Source organism: Camellia sinensis, chromosome 8 (assembly GCF_055761805.1).
Source record: "Camellia sinensis isolate YWXY chromosome 8, ASM5576180v1, whole genome shotgun sequence".
Classification (NCBI taxonomy): domain Eukaryota; kingdom Viridiplantae; phylum Streptophyta; class Magnoliopsida; order Ericales; family Theaceae; genus Camellia; species Camellia sinensis.
In genome coordinates, this window is record NC_138968.1 from 117,503,055 (window position 1) to 117,521,742 (window position 18,688).

Here is an 18,688-nt window from a genome sequence, read left to right on the forward strand (position 1 = left end):
AGGTTGATCACCGTTAATTATTAAATCATGTATAACTTTTGAGACACTTGAATTTAAAACATGATAGATTGAAAGAAAATATAATTTTAAAAATTGGCCCATATGGTACACATTAAAATTTTATTTTTTAAATATCAATAAAGTTCGATATATTAATTGGAAAAAAGAGATTTAAGAGCACAAAATTCAATTCATAAGAAATGAGTGTAATGTGGCATACAGGTTCCTTTGATAATGTTTATTATAAATTAAAAATTAATAATTAAAAATTAAATACTAAAAGCATTCATTCTTTAACTTATAGATAATCACTTAATCTTAAATTATTTAAATTAAAATAATTCAAATAAATTATACCAAACACTCTTATTATAGTTAGTAGCGAAGAGATGGAAGATATTTTGGGTTGCCACTTGTTAGTCAAATGAGCTATGAACGAGAGATACTGCAAGTTTTGTCAAACAAACAGGAAAATACTATGGTACACCTTCTATTAAAAATGTATACTATCTTAATTTTTTAATTAAATAAAAAATAATATAATTTTATAATTTTTGAGTTATAATTAAAAAAAATATCATAACTAAATATAACATGAGAAATAATTAAAAAATTTATGAATCATAATTAAAATTAATTAATTATAATTAAATAAAAAATAATATAATTAAAGATAAATATAATGCACTCGTATTAAGGGCGTGTAGGTTAGAATTTCCACCAAACGAATAAGGCGCGATGAGATAGACAGTAATTAATTGATCCTGTCACTCTCTTTCTCTCTTTCTCTCTCTACTTTTTCTTAATTAGATGACAGTATAAACAGGGCAACCGCAGACATTGGTGGGTGATTAGAAACACGCTTTTGTAAATAACAATCCATCAAAAAAAAAATAAATAAATAAAATCAAGAAAATGATTTATAAAGATGATTTATTTTTTAATTAATATGTTGTGTTTTATTATATTGCGTTTTTGTAAAAGGATCTCTTTGCTTCTATTTGCATGCATTTAGAATGTCTCCAATGTTGTGCTTTTTCTTTTATCAAATTTAAATTTGGTGAAATAATTCTAATTTTATTACTTTAACGATGTCATCAAATCATATCAAATTGGGGATATATTAAACTTCTCGTCAATTGGGGAAGGCTGAAGCTCTATGTCAAATTATTGTAGATAGCAGTTAGAGATGTAGAGCGAGTAGCAGCTGTAGATGACTGGCCGAATGTTCGGTCAGTTGTCCCTCCGGACGTCCACTTCCTTGCAATTTACAATAAAAATTTACATTGGCCGGTCAACTGGCCGGATGTCCTCTCGGTCGACCGGTGATTTGATGAAACTTCAAAATCCTCCATTAGAACGCTCGATATCAGATCAAGTTTTTACTTAATTTTTTTTTTTCAAATTTGATGGAAAAAAAAAAATGAACGTTAGAGATGCTCTTAGTAGTTTCTTTTTAGGTTGTACATTTTTGGGTAGAGCTAAGTAAGCAAGTTTATTGGCTTATTGGCTTGTTGTCTTGTTTAGATCATATCATATCTCTATTTTTTTACACATTTTTTTATAATAAATAAAAAAGTCAACTTTTAAATCATACCCAAAATAATCATTAATAATATGTACCTTTTTTTTATCATAAATAATATGTACCTGTTCAACTATTTTTCTACAACATTGTACTTCACTTTGAAAAAATTGCAAACTATGGTACACTTGAGAACAGTTGTAAAATTATTAGTTTATTTCAATTGTTTATAGTTTATTTTATTTTAAAAATTTATGTTAAACTATCTCATATAATTTTTATTTACAATTTATTAAATATAAATAGTTTAAATAAATTGAAAAACACTAATTATTTAGAAAATAGAAAAAAAAAATACTTTTGACTTCAATTTCTGTTTATTAACTTTCAATTTACAATAATTTGAACCAAACACTCCTTCCTGACCCCATAATCTCGACTTTGAAAAGTTGAGTCCCAACTAGATATTCAATCCCTTCGCCCATTAAATTTTAGAGATTTGAATCCCTCCAACACTTTCTTATCCAAAGAATAGTAATGCTACAAATCGATAAAAATGCTCAAAAAAATATATCTATGGATCTCAATCATTTTAGGTGTTGCTCACTTCTTATCAATTTTAAATTTACATCATATAACTTATTTTGAATAAATTTTGAGATAATTTTTCATAATTCATAACATTTATGAGTTAAAGAATCCTCTTCCAAATTCTACGGAGAGAATTATTCCTAAAAGTGTAAACGGTTTGGTTCAGTCGGTATTGAGAATAAGTATATCACTAAACCGATCATTTCAGTTTTAATAATTGAAGAATCGATATAGACCGTGTACAATTTGTCAATCTGATGTAGAAAAGAAATTTGCACAAGATTTTAAAGTTCTTATAAAAACTTGTAAAATTTCACATTGAAAATAAATAGAGAAAGTGTACAAAAGTTGTTTTATAAATATTTTTGTCCTTAATTTTTATTCCAAAGTATATTTTATTTGTTGCTTATGATATAATACTTAAAGAATTAAAATATAAAAGTATTTGAATATAATATTCAATCAATTTGATTTGCATCGGTATAAAAAAATTTAAAACCAAAGCAATCCGTATATTTTGAAAAATAGACCAAAAACTAAAATTTCAATTAATCAATTCGATTTTATTAATTTTTCTTACCCCACTAATTCTCTCTTATCCATGTGACTATAGAGTGTTGTGGGAGTATGTGGACCCATCAAGGGTTATGTTTTACTGAATTAAATTGGTTATTTTTACAAGACTTGTGCTTAGATATATTATTCATGATAAAAAAAATTAATTAATTTAATAATTATAACGGTAGCTAAATGATTTATTGTATTTATCTTTTATTCAAAAAATAAATATGATAAAATCATGTAACTATGATATTAAATTTTTAATTTTTTTTCATTAATGTTACACATAAAATCTATATATATATATATATAAAATATTCAGATCATGTAAATAGAAGATTAATATAACATCACGCAAACATGTACAAAACAATTATGAGGGAATTTCAAAATAGTGAAACCAAAAAAAAAAAAAAAAAAAAAAAAATTACAAAAACATGTGGGGAGTAAGTAGTTTTGTGATAGGGTGCAAGTGAAATATTATAAGGGTGCAACTCCATATTTGTGTAAAATTTTTTGTTCTTCCAATGGGATGTAATTCTCCAAACAATTATTAAGAATTTAGTTACTGGCTAAATTCACATATCAATAGTGAGTTGTGAGTTCAAACTTAAACACAATACCATCAGGGGCGGTAGCCTAGTGGAGAAGACATCTCTTTCCATAAGCGTGACCCAGGTTCAATTCTTTGGAGGGGTGAATTTCACTGCTTTGCTGCTGGCTCTCTTAGGAGACCTCATCTGTACTCTTCTTGAAACTTCGGCTCATTTGGCGTGTGGTTGAGCTCTGTTAGTGCCTCGTTGGTGGTTCTCTTCCTTTGGGTTGAGTTAAATCAAGCCGACAACCAGCTACCTCGAGGCTTGAGCCTACGATGCAATGATAACACGTCAGAGCTTCTTTTTTTCTCTGATCAAAAATAAAAATAAACTTAAAGACAATCACTCTGCACAAATTAATTTCAAATATTAGATTTGTTCTTAATTTATTCCCTTCATACCTTCAATATATTTTTTGGGATGGAAGGGGTTACATCGTTCTACCTTCATTCAATTGTGTGTACTTTCAATCTAGAGATATCCATGCACCACATTCAATCTGGGGGCATCCATTAGGGGTGTAAAATTGGTCTACTTGTAACCCATTCACAATCCGATGTAGCTAGGCCCAGACCCAGGCTAGAACCTAGCTTAAGACCCTGGGCTTGGGGCATTTGTTTTGAGGCCCGACCCGGTCTAGCCCACTGACTCGTTCAAGGGCCACTCCAAGACTCGACCAACCTGTTCCACCCGAGGCCCACTCTCATTTGCTATTTTGGTGAGAAAAATATAAAATTTTGGCAGAAAAAAATAAAAAAAATGGTCTATCTCGGTCCCAAGCCCTGCTCGCTAGCCTAATCGAAGACCTAAGTACCCTAGACTTGGGTTTGGGCTTAGGTCTAGGTCTCATTTTGCGAAAGTGGGTTGACCCGGCTAGGCCCAATTTTTTATAAGAGCCCATGTAACAATTCTGGCTTCAACCAGACTCTTTTAATCCCTTTTGGATCCGAGAACCCGTGTATTTAATTGTTGTTCAACTCATTTCCATTTTGTTGTTTATTGAATTTGATCTTTGGGAGTTTTGGTTGTATTTGAAATAGGTTAGGAAGTAGTTTTTCAAAGTGTTTTTGCCTAGATTTTGGCTTGTTCGCTCGAGCGACCATTCTCGAGCGGTCTTTTACAGTTTGCAAAACTATTGAGAGTTTGTATTCTTTGCTCAAGCGGTCTTTCTTTGTGCTCGAGTTAACTTTTGCATGTTTGAGCTACTGGGAGCGGGTCATTGGGCGCTCAAGCGGTGGGTTTGGTCGCTCAAGCGGTGTCACTTATTGTGTCTATCGCTTGAGCGACCATTCTTTCGCTAGAGCAGTCTGTCCGTATATCAGTCCGAAAGGAAGATCTTTTTGCTCACTTTTCTTCTCTTTCTCCCTTTAAAGATTCCCAAACCCTAGATCTACTTCCTTTCTTTATAGTTCTTGAGCTTCTGCACCAAATACTCTCAATCCGTGCATTTCTTCACCCTAGTCCTTTGGAGTACAAGATAGAGCACGTGGAGGGCTTCGTTCTAATTGGACAAGTTAGTGTTTTTGGCTCCGTCGAGTTTTCCTTTTGGTTTCCTTTGGTCTTCTACTTGGAGGTAGGATTTCTTTAACTCCTTTTATGAGTTTTAGCCTAGTAATTTGTCTTTTCAAAAGGGTTATGTGTTTGGAAAATTTTGGTAAAACTTAGGGTTTGGTTTTGAAATCAAAAGAGGGATTTTCCAAATTGATTGTTGAAAATGGTTGTAGGAATATGGTTGTGGATGAATTGGTTTGAAATAGTGGAAATCTTTTCTCAAAATTGATTTTGGAAAGAAAATGTGGTTTTTGCCCTAATTTTGGATATTGGAGATTATAAAAAAGGGATATGGAAAATGATGTTGGATATTGTGAAATTGGAATAATAATTATGTTGATGATGATGGTGGAGTTGGATATGTATTATCACTCCCATTAGAATTGATGAAAATGCATTTTGATTAGAATTTATATATTGAATAAAAATATATGTTTTGGGCTATCGGTTGAGGATAGTCTTGATTGTTGTAGACATTGCACGACGATTAGGTTGAATTGAAACTAATTTCTCACGCATTGTGCATTGAACATCATTTTATATCAAGCATTATAAATGTATTGGTTTTTTGAGAAAAATGGGTGACTGCTGTGGTGAATTTGGTTAGGGCGTGTGGTTGTGGTTTTATGATGTTGGTGTGTGTGTTCTTGGTGAAAGTCCAGAAACACGTGCGGTTAGATATCGATCTTTCCGGTTAGTAAGGGTAAAATGGCTTTGGTAGTACTTGTATAGCCTACTTGCAGACACGTACTGTAGACGCGCCCTTGGGCCCCATGCTACAGTTCGGACTCAATTTGTGTGTCGGTTCTTAATCTGATCTCACAATGTGCAATGTGAGATTGATAAATCACCAAAGAGTCCAAATCGGGCAAATCGTTTTGGAAAACAGATTTTTTAGAAAAAAGTGCCAAACATGGACTGCTTTGCCAGATACAGAGTCGCCACCTAAATATTTTATTTTGGGAGAATTTAGGAAACCCTGACTCGTTGCCTAAGGCCACGTGTCCGTCATCACCAAAGTTGCCTCTGCTCAGGAACTTGGGTACAATTGGGGAAGGTCAGCTATGAGCACCCCCGCTCGCCCGATCCGAAGATCGGCCTATACTAATCATGATATCTAGTTTTGAAAACGTTATGTGTTCTTAATCTGGTTATTAGCCTACTCTTACTATGTGATGCGCACAACACAAAAGTATAGACTAGATCGCCTAATTTGGAACAAAGCATCGCATATCCGTTTGGTTGAAAAATAATTTGAAATTTGCTACTCGCAAGTAGGCTAAAACACGGATTTCAATGAGTTGTTCCAACTCAAACAATCCAACCTTCACCCACAGGTATTCAGGAAGTTTATATCACATAAGAAAATAGCCACATGGTAAGCATGCTGTCATGTTTAACATTCACACTCATGCGAGATGCTAAAGCATAAAAACACTCACAGTGTGCTCCAAGCAAAAACAAGAAATTAGTTAGTAATCGTGCATGATCCTTGTTCATGTTAAAGTGGCTAATGCATCGCATACAAAATGTCACTAGAATAGGCTCGGGTAATCTATGGATGGCATGTGAAATGCGACAAATAGCATATATTCAAGTTAGATTTGAAATACTATGCAGTTAGCATGATGCGCCGAGCCCGGTGCATGCAATACTGATGAATGATGCACGCATGCATAGCATAAGGTATGCTAAATTGAATATGCCCTAATACTAACCATCAAAAGCTGGTAAATAAAAGGGAGAAAGATGTGGGGTTGGAAGACATACACACACTCACGCACACTTATTACACAATTACCCTCGCTCGGAGGGTCCGAAAGAATAATACAAATTAATTAACCTACGAGCTAATTAATTAATTACAGATCAATTAACTATTTAAGCAAATTAACTAAGTTAATAAAGCGATAAAACCGCTTTGGGAAGAGGGCCCAATGCACGTATGCTCGGCTCCGCTCGGAAACCCACCGTCATGCACAAGTTGCCTCTATTTTCACTGTCTTCCTCCTCTAAAAACTACACAAGTCCCAAGGTACACCCTCTGAACACTGAAAAATGCCACCGACCATGAGGAATGGTCACCGGCCAAAGGGAAGTGGTCATCGACCATCTATGAAGCCATCGGCCAGAAATGGATAGCCGGCCGGCACTGGAGATGGCCGACCGACCATATCTTCTTACAGGAACCTGTTTTGACAGCAGCAGAGGGCAAAACAAAGCATGGCAATGCATTTCAAAGCAATGTTTGTACCACCACACCCCTTATCATGTTTATGACTCAAAGGGGTATGGTACTAAATTCTCGTACCACCAATCGCGTGTTTCAATGCGTGATGGCCCAAGAAGCCAAGTTGTGCATTTTGGCGTGGAATGAAATGCACATAAACAAACAATGGAGGCCCAACCTCTATCATAATCAATTCAAGAGGCAAGGCATGCATGCTTAATGAAATGCAACCTAGGCATGCAAGCTAAACATGCAACATGAGGATGCAAACAAGCATGCTAAGATGCAACTATGTAACAAGTATGCAAGTTAACAAGCATGTAAAGATGCAATGTGAACATGCAAACATGCAAGACATATAACATGTTAAGCAATTAAAACAAGAGGAAATGCATGCCAAATGCAATGTGATTCAAACATGTAACACATGCGATAGGCCAAATATGTAACAACATGCAAGGCTAGCATGCAACAACACGAGAATGAGGGTCTTAGACTAGTTTGGCAGCTCTCAAATAAGCCCAAAACAGTGGTCGAATGCTAAGGAAATGAAGGCCAAAATACACACAAACATGCATGCACACATGGTTCAAAACTTAAGCATCAAAGAGCCACTTTTAAGCACACTTAAAAGGGACAAACATGGACATATGGCATGCATACTAAGCTCTAAAAATCATGTTGTAAAGGTGCCAAACCAAGTAAACAAGGCAAGCCAAGCATGCAACAATGTCCAAGACTCAAGGGGGCTTAAACCAAAGCTATATGAAGCAAGCCCCAAAGGGCCAGGAGGACCTAAAACAGGTCCAATGCAGGTCTAAACAAGACCAAAGATGCACCTAGATGACATCTAAATGGTCTAAACATGGAAGCATACATAAAGGTCCAAACATGGAGCATAAGACACAAGCCTTTTAAAGCATTAAAGGGGCATCAAATGCAAGCATACAAGCATACTAGAAGGACTAAAATGATGCTATAAGTGGTGCCAAACCACTGAAACAAGCAAGTAAAGCATGCTAGAGGGGTCAACACTAAAGGCTCACAAGGGGGATTACATGGTAGCTATACAAAACAAAGCATGGATGACTCGAGCAACCAAAAACAAACCTTGGGCACACGAAAACATGCATAAAAGCTTCACAAAGCTAAGCCAAAACAAGTAAGCATAGTGGTGTAAATGCTAGGCACATGTTAAGGCAATTCATGACATTACAAGACAAGTATTCTAAGCATGCATGGTGTGTCTAAGCCAATTAAAAACAGTGCTATATCATGGCAAAATAATCACAAATAACACTTAAGACACGGCCAACATGCACTTAAACAAGATGCTCACACATGAGGCTAAAATGGCCAACATTGAAGGCAACAAGGCGAAGGGATGGCCCTCTCCTTCTTAGGACCTTAAAGCACCATCCCCACCACTGAAATCCCTCTGGATTTCAGTGGTGAGGAGGCCCAAACAAGGTGGTCCCGGAGCTCACCAAAAATGCACAAAATGGGGACCAAACAAGGCCTAAGAAGGGTCAAACAACCCTAAACAACAAAGTGACCTGAAACAACTATTTAGAGCACTCAAAAAGAATACTTTTATTAGTTATACACAAAGTCTAAAAACATATGCAAGATAGGTTAAAAGACTATGCAAAAATGGGAAATAAAGAGCAAGAATCTTACCCTTCTAGACCCCTTCAAGGATGGAGCTCCAGCAGCCTTCCTTAGCTCCAAACCAGCTCAAAACTTTGAAAACAAACCTTTGGCACCTCAGAAACCAAGGTAAGGTGTAGCACTAGGTGTTTATGCACAAAAGTAAGACACAAACACACTTATACACACACAAAGGCAAAAAGAGAGAGGGATATAGAGATAGGTGATACACAAACCCTAACCCTAATCCAGACCTCTGGAACTCAACCTTCTAACCCTTGAGAAAGGAGGAGAAGGCCTCCCTTTATAGAGGATCACTCTTGCAAAGCTTACAAAACAAGCTAAGCAAGAGTGAAATCCCTCCATACACGTGTATGGAGAGGGGGCAAAGTGGGTGCCAGCTATCACAGCTGGCACAAAATACCTGCCAAAAGCAGATGCACAGAGGTCGGCCAGCCAAAGATGCCAAATTGGCCAAAACAATGGTCGGCCGACCATCAATAGTGCCGACCGGCCAAACATTTGGCCGATGGCAACAAAACAGTGGCCAGTGACCTCAAGCCATTGTCGGTGAGGTATGGGGATGGCCAACAAGCCATTCCCTGCCCTCCAAAGCAAAAACACAAGTGTTTGGTGCAAAACAAAACACAAAACAGTCGAGTCGAGAGATCCTAAGGCAAGGCGCGTGGCCGAGACCTCCGGGAACTCAAGACGAACACAAACATGGATGATCACCCAGTGTTCAAACGATGACGTCCAAGTCTTGAGGACGGTCAAAAATGGGGTGTCTACAGTTGTCCCTCTTTGACAAAACTCGAAAGTCATAACAATGACAGTAGTGAGTGTCAAAGCCCAGAGATGACCCATTTTTGACAAGGTCGAAGACTTAGATAAAGCATGCAAGACAATAAAGATATACGCCCGAAGGCGGGGGCAAAATGCAACTGACAATGCACAAAGCCGAGCATAACTTATGATCATGCAAAGAAAGCTGTAACGAAGCATAACATGCGACAATTTTTAGCAATCAAACACAAATCCAACTACATTACAATGTAGAAAGGATGTAAGAGAATTATGTAATTCTCGCTACGTTTCACGCGGAGAATATGATACCTGTCCGGTTCGTCTGGTTGCGCCAGTCTCAAATGAACCGTACATACAATATCGTGCTTGTAAAAGAGAGAAACTTAACAGGTACAATATTGTTAGCAACATGCATGACAATGCAAGTTAAGACTGCGTGACAACGCAAGTGTAGGAGTGCATGACAATGCAACCTATGCGCAAAATGATATGCAATATTTACAAAACTATGTATAAACAATGCAAATGATATGCAATGCATTTGAAACATAATCAAACCATAAGCGGTTCAAAACCACACAAATATCATAAAGATGATAGAGATGCAAAGCCCGTCTACCATAGAAAAGGTGCTGACACCCTCAAACCACAATACCAGCAGTGGAATAGGCGCGTACACATGCAGAACTATGAGTTGTGTAGACGGACACAAGATACATGTAATTGGGTGGGATGATATAAGTGAGGCATGCTCTGCTGAGAAAAGACCATGATCCTAAATGCTAGACGCAACAAATTACACTACAATGTAATATATACAATGAATAAGGCATGCAGCCAAAACATATCTTGCCTAAGAAAGGCATGGACACATACAAATCGCGTCTAAACACAAAAACAGTGCCATCGCCCTCAAACCACAATACCAGCAGTGGAATAGGCGCATACACATAATATCATAACTGTGCTTCGACGTGAAAAAATATGGGCACATACCAGACCAAGCTCACATGGAAAGGCGCAAGCCATAGATGGATGTGATGCAGTGAATGCATGCAAGCTACAATGCAATATTTACAATATGCAATGGATGCAGTGGATAAGGCCTACGGCCAAACCGTATCTTGCCTAGGAAAGGCATGGACACATACAAACTGCGTCTAACACAGAAACGGTGCCGTCACCCTCAAACCACAATACCAGCAGTGGAAATGTAATATTTACCGTGATGCATGACATATGCACTACTTACAATGGAATGCATGACATATGCATGTTGGTTTTTTTGTTTTTTTTTTTTTGAAAAATGCATGAAAATGCAAATGGAGGAAAAATGCATGATAATGCATGTTTTTGTTTTTTTTTTTTCGTTTTTTTTTAAATGCATGATAATGCCAATGAAACGAAGAATGCATGATAATGCATGTTTGTTTTTTTGTTTTTTGTTTTTGTTTTTTTTTTTTGTAATGCATGAAACGTGCATGATAATGCAAATGAAACGAGTGCGTGATGACGCACGTCTTTGAGACGCATGACAATGCGCATGATTTTGAATGCGTGACAACGCGCATGTTTTGAAATGCTTAACAATACCCAATGAATTTGAATGCGCGACAACGCGTGGCTTTTGAGATGCATGGCAATGCATATGATCTTGAATGCGCGACAACGCATGGTAAGGAAGATGCATGATGATGCATGTAAGGTGCGCATGACGATGCGGCCTAAAGAAGATGCATAATAATGCGAGCATGATATGCGCTACAATGCACAAGGTGTGTGCATAACAATGCGAGTGAGGGATGCATGACAATGCAACCTAAGATAAAATTCGCCAAGAGTCGTTCGAGCATGACAAATACCAAAGGACTTGCACCTTCAAAGGATTTAAGGTCTCCTAGACCGAGCGTATTTAAGGTCTCGCCAGACCGCGTGGAGGTGCATAACAATGCAAGTCGGCGTATGCATGAAAATGCGTGTATGCATGCATAATGATGCAATGCATTTGAAGTAGTTTCCGATTGTTTGCAAGATACAAAAAGGATACGAAAAGGATACACCCTTACATACATTTGAGTGCTATGCATAGAAAACACGGTCCGAGGTCAAAACGAAGTTCGGTTGAGCTTAAAAAATGCACTCTCTTGCACTGTGTTGAGCAATGGAGGCCCCAAACCACATCAAAGACCCAAACAAAGGTGTAGAAGGTTCACCGGCCATAGGGGGAGGTCACCGGCCACCAAAAAAGTCCACCGGCCATCTATTTGGATGACCGGCCAACAATGTGGCCGACCGGCCAAATATGCCTGAATCGGGACAGTTTGGTCAAATCGGCACAGGTCTTTAAATATAGGGCTTCTAGCCCTATATTTTCACTTCCCTCTTGCTCGAAATTTCCTCCTCCTTCTCTCTAGGCTATTTTTCTTCCTACGATCCGCCATTTTCCTGGGTTTTAGGGCTCGTTTTGACGTTCGATTCGCAAATACCTTCGCGTTTCAAATATTTTGAACCAAACAAAACTTTGTTTCGGCGTCTTTTTCTTGATTCTCACCACTCGGGCTTTGTTTTCCTCGAGTTTACCTCGATTTTTGTGCCTTTTCTACACCCCGACCTTTCTGGCCATTTTTCACCCTCTCGAGGTTGACTTTTCATATTCTTGTCCGGTTTTCACTCTTCCGGCCATTTTCGCACCATTCTCGAGATGGCGAACGACATTCCAGGCGGTGGGGCTCCCCTGGAGATAAATATGGACCCAGAGGCTAAGCTCTTGCCGCTTCACATCCGGCCGTTCGATCCGGCGGCCTACAGACCGGCGATTCATGTGCTGCCTCCTGACGGACTTCGCCAGTTCAGGAGTTTTGACAGGCGGGTGCCACTAGAACTGCTTCTGCGCGAGCCAGAGACACGCCTTTCATACGGCGCTTCCGAGGTATATGCTTCCCCGTTTTATTTTCTACAAAGTAGAATACCTAACTGCCATAGTCGATTCTGCCTTTAACTGTTTGATCCGGATACACTGATATACTATATGTTGTGGTTGACTGTGAACACACCTGCATTCGGTATCTGTTTGAATTGGAACACGCGCACACACACTGTATTTGCCCTGAACCACTCAAACACCCTGACACATCATACACTGTAGTTCACTGCGAGCACACCGCCACCCAATGTCTGTTTGAATCTGAACACATGCACACACGCTATATCTGTACTGAACCACTCAAACACACTGACACATCATATGCTGTAGTTCACTGCGAGCACACCGGCACCCGATGTCTGTTTGAATCTGAACACGTGCACACACGCTGTATTGTTACCAATTCTGAATGCTCTTCAAAACTGTATATTGAATATTGCTTTGCAACTGTCTACTTTTGAATACAGGGGGATTCCCATGCCTTCTGGAGGTATGGGAATGTTGCTACCCGCGGATGGTACATGGAGCTACCGGAGGCAGTTCGTCACATTGTCGACCAGGCCAGTTTCGGCGCCTTCTGCAGGGGACTCTCACGCCTTACCGGGAGCAGGCCTCTTCTTGCCGCTCTGGTGGAGAGGTGGTGGGACACCACCGACTCCTTCCACTTCTCTGCCACGGGAGACATGATGATGACTCCCTATGACTTCTCGATGCTCACTGGCATCGGGGTAGGGGGTGATCCGATCCCCTTTGACACAGACATGGAGGAGTGGGAGGCCGCTCAGATATATTTGCTCGGTGAGTTTCCGCCTCTCGCTCGTCCAGGCTTCGTCAGATACTCGTGGTTCAAGGACCACTTTCGGATTCAGCCAGCTTTAGCTGAGGAGGCACCGATGGCTCAGGAGGAGGCAGAGCGGTATGCACGCGGCTTCCTCATGTTCTTATTGGGGACGACCATCTTCGCCGACCGGGCGAACACCGTGCCTCTCTGTCTGCTGAGCGCTTTAGTGGACGTCACACGGATCCTGCGCTACGACTGAGGTGGGGCAGCCTTGGCCACACTCTATGGATACATGAGCTCATCCTCCCGGTGCAGCGGGCAGTTGCTCGGAGGCTACTGGCGGGCTTGGGAGGTACATTTTCTTCCTCTTTTACATTTCTGCTTTACATTTCCTGTACTTTGTACACTGCACACACTGCGGTCTACTTCACGTTGACTGTATACTGCACCCACGGTACATATATAATCTGTTTTACACTGACTGTACACTGTACACACTGTACATTCTGCACAATACACTGCACGATACACGGTTTTGTGATTTCTGCTTCATTCTGCATTCTGCTTTATTAGATAAGCATACTGATATTTGCTCTACAGTTGTGGGTCTACGCCTACTTCCCGAGGCTTGCGCCAGTGCCCGACGAGGAGACTTCCCTCGACGTTCTATTCTCTCGACGTTTCGATGTGAGATGCGTGCGGAGACCCCAGGAGACGTTCATATTCTTCTGCCGCTACTTCGATACCATTACCGCCGCAGAGGTATTTTTAACTTTAGAGTTTATTTCAAGCTTCGCTTTGCACTGTATTTTCAATAACAGTAGATAACTGACTACATATCATTTTCAGATCACCTGGCGGCCCTAGGCTCAATTGCCAGTTGCAGTTCGAGAGCGGTTTGCCGGTGCTGAGGAGACTGCCCGGTTTAGGATCTTGTTGGAGGGCCCGGTCTGTCGGGCTTGGTACCTGGGTAAGCGCTTTCTGCGCCAGACCCTGGGTTTACCAGAGCAGATAGTTCCAGGTCCGCCCCCTGTCCATATGAGGGACACCGAGAGGTTCACCCTTGAGTAGATGGCCGATTACACAATCGACTGGGATGCTGAGGGCTTCAGGGGCGAGGGCGACTACACAGAGTGCATCCAGACCTACATCATGCGGCCTTTGAGCAGTGGCCGTCGAGTTGAGAGAAAGAGGCCAGCGGCGCTGGCGGCTAGGGCAGGAGCGGGAGCATGAGCGTTGAGGGTGGCTCGGGTTCGTGGCAGGAGTGGGGCCCAGAGAGGATGGGGGGCTAGTTGGCCAGCACTGCCCACGATGATGACATCCCAAAGGCAGGGTGGGGAGACTTATCAGATCCCCTTTGCTCCCCCTCTGGCTGATCACGAGTTAGTTGGGTTCTACGACTTGCCCCCGGTATGTACTATTGCATTTTGCATCTTGCATTGTCATTCTATTTCATTTGATATTTTGCAGAATACTGATGTTTCTAACACTTTTGTAGGCTTCCTCCAAGTACACTCGTCAGTCCCTGGAGCTGACTGCCTCTGTGATGGGGATGCTCCAGCAGAGCCTCGACCTGCTGGCCATTTACAGTATTCCGGTATGTTCTTCTGACCACTGTCTCAAACCATACATAAATTGTTTCACATAATATGATGCATCGCACTGTCAACACAACACTCGATACACGGCCCTCATGGCATCTGCTACACTGTAGCCCACAGACTGTTCACAGCATTACTCACGGCATTCATGCACTGCACTCAGTCACTGCATTTTGTACCCACACACTATTCATAGCATTCATACACTGTACTCATACACTACATTTTGTACTGATACATTGCTCACGACAGTCATACACTGTACTCACACACTGTATTCGGCATTCATACACTACTTTGCGTAGCATACTGATGCGTTTACCATTTGTGCTTTTCAGTCTCCATTCCAGATTCCTACTGCAGGAGGTGCTCCAGTTGGGCCTTTTGTTCCTGTCCGAGATGGCAGAGTATATCCCCGCACCAAAGCGGGGCGCACTCATGTTGGGAGTAGCTCACAGGCACCAGTTCCCGATGATGATGAGTTGGAGGCCGAGGCAGAGACAGAGGCAGAGTCGTTCGAGAAGGAGACGGAGATGTCTCGGGCTCAGATGACGGTGCTGATGACGATGCTCTTGGACCTTCGTCCAGGAAGAGGACAAGGATAGACCGTAGGCCTGAGCTGATCGATGCTGATCTAGACTTTTGTTGCTTTTCTTCTTTTGTTTGTACTTTTCATTTTTTGCTGGTAGCTTGAGTACCTTGTACTGCCGTGGGTAGGTTTTGTTTTCTCCAAAACTATGTACTTGAAAAATGGTGAAATGAAACAAACTTTTTGTCTGAAAAAGTGTTACATTGGTACATTTCGTACATTGCATCGCATTGCATCATATTACACCTCAATGTAAATGAGATTGATCTCCTGTCTGAAAATCAAACACTTGTATTGTAATAACCAAATAATGAACCAGCCAACAGCAAAACAACTCAAACAACCCACTGCTCATTCTGAACACTTGGCTCGTAACACAGTGCTTGGTTTAATCTGCATACAACCCATACACACAGCTCATACAACGCGCTGCTTATTCTAAAAATTGCTCATTCTGAACTCATAGCCCATAACACAGTATTCTTAGTTCATTCTGCACACGGTGAAAACAGTCGAAATCTGAAAAGACGAAATACAAAGGTAGAATCGGTAAAAGTTGAAACACACTCAGATGCAATCCGGAACCCATATGTTCACTATTTCCAAGTGACCCGGGTAGAACCCCTGCGGTTTTACAAAAGAACCAAACCTGTTTTGCAGAAATGTGGAGAATGGCACAACACTCTGAGCAGAAAACGATTTGAGAAAAGGGTTTTCAACCGGGTATTGAGCCTACGACTGAACATAGTGAAAAAGACTCAATAACGAAAAACAAAAGGTAAACAACCTAAACACAACGAGACACGCTCGGAACTGACTCAAAACAAGAGTTGAGGTAAACAAAACAAAACAAAACAAAAGACACGACACACAGACGTGTTACAAAGACGAGGGACCTCAGATCACGAGGAGCTAGTTTCTTCGAGTATTGTTTTCCACCCTTCTTATTTGTGATTCTCACATCACTTGGCCCTCAGGCTCGGTTTTTCTCTCAAAACCCTTCTGCTCACTTTTCTTTCATCGCACATCTCTTTGTTCTTCGATCTCTCATTTTTCATCCCTCCCCAGATATGGTCGGTGGATAAACAAGAGGTAATGGGTTCGTGCTCAACATTGTTAGCTCATAGCTATTTCTTCTGGTGACATTTAGTCGATGCCCTGGATGAGGGAGTGGAGTGTCTTGATCCATTCCAATTCGTGCTTCGCACTTGGTTTGATACCTCGTTGCTCGGAGGGTGAGAGAGCTTTCAGGCCTTTATAGACAGTTCCAGTTGTGCCCTTCTGGCAAGTATGCTAGCGATGGGGGAAAGACAGGACGCCTGACTCAACTGTGCCCCTATTTCATCATTTTGACCATTCTTTGTTTTGGTTTTCTACTAAGACAATTTTGACCAATATGAGAGTTAGATTAACATACTAGTTCGATTTTTGATTTAAAATCATACAAGTTAGGCTATGAGCACTGAAAATTTTTCTTTTTTTTTTGGTCCAAGAAATGGTCTAGTTTTGGAAAAGATAGAATAATTTTCGCGAAAATTAGTCAACCTCAGTAAAAATTCTCAAAAATCGTTTTTGCAAAGGGCCACTGCTCAACGAGCACGGAACCTACTCTCGAGATGCATAACCTCGGATTGGAGGCAATGAAAAATTGCCCCTTGTCTGGATGGCACTGCACGGCAACAGAAAGGTGCCCCTGGTTTGAATGACGACTCATGGCAACAGAAAGTTGCCCCTCATCCAGATAACGCCGCAGCATATTGTAAACAGTCCTTATTAGTGATGATCGCAACCGAACTCTCGGATGCAGAGAAGACGAAGATGGTCAAAACCAATATATGGACACAGTCGCTTTGAAAGTCCGTGTGGCTAGACTTCAGGATGAAGTTGCCTACGTATCCCAAACATGGGAATCAAGCCTTACGTAGTTCAGGTTAAGGTACACTCGTGTATTAACCCTCACTTTTTTACGCTCTAACTTTTGCCAAGGCCGCCCTTCTGGGTTTCAACCTTATGAGCTTTGTTTTTCTTTTCTTTTTAACTCTTCTCTTTTTTTTTGTATCTTTTCATTTCTTTTTCTTTTTCTTTTTTTTTTCATCTTTTCTCTTCTCTTTTCTTTTGCATTTTTTTCTCTTTTTTTTTTTTTGTATTTTTCTCTTGCTCTAACTTTTGCCTAGGTCGCCCTTCCGGGTTTTCGGCCCAGCGAGCCTCTCAAAGGGTAAAAGCATAACAAGTCCATGCCAAATGGATGTAGGGTTTTGAAGCCATTCATATTCAGGAGAGTGGTTGTTGTATTGATTTACAGAAAGATCCATCTTCGACTCTTCGAGCACGTCAGACATTTTTGCCCCTAGTTCGAGGGGCGCTTCTGATTTAGCTTTGCAAGCTTCTTCTGATGAGGTCTAATCTTCTTGATCTGACTTTGGTGCCTCTTGTTCGAGGGCTGCTTCAAATCTAGCCAGACAGGCCTTGCATTGCAGTTGATCGTTGAACAGTCTGAACCCAAGGTCCAAGGTTTGAAAGCAAGGGTTTAAGTCTCGAGGCTGAGAGCGATCCTAAGCTGCACAATCTCAAGAGCGATTCCATACAGGTCTTCACAAGACTGCGCAAAACATTTTATTTTTGAAAGTTTTTAAGAAAGCGACAAATCGCTCGTGCTGAAGATAGTGTGGAACCAATCTGGATCAACCCAAGGTCCTTCTTAGTACTCATGTTAACAAACATGATTTCATTTATTAAGGGCTTAGCAAGCCTCTCTTTCTCTCAATTGATCAAATTTTTGCAAAACTCGAGGAATTCCTTCCTCTTCGTTTTCATCACCGTAGTGTTCAAAAATTTTTGAAAAACTTAGGTCAATGCAATGAGTTTGGGGTGCAGAAGAGTAAGTGAGATGCTCCGCCGTTTCATTCAAATCCTCTGGCACAACTAGCTCAAGGTAGTAATAAACATGGAAAACATGATAGCCGCAGCCGTTTCATTCAGATTTCCCTGGTTGCAACTGGCTCCACAGCAGAGACAGACTCAAAAGAAAGCAAAAAGATAATTACAAGACAAAATGGTGTTTGAGGCAACAACCCTGGAATCACCTGAAATTCTATATAATGGGACTGACTCGATACAACAAGATAGACCCTTGAGCAAAAAGATTGACTCAAGACAATGAGACAGATTCAAAACAAAAACAAAGAACTGACTCAAAACCCAAGCCAGAAATTACAAAACTACATTCGCAAATGCTTAAAACAGTGCTTGCCAAATGCCACATTTGAAATACACCGAGCGTCGC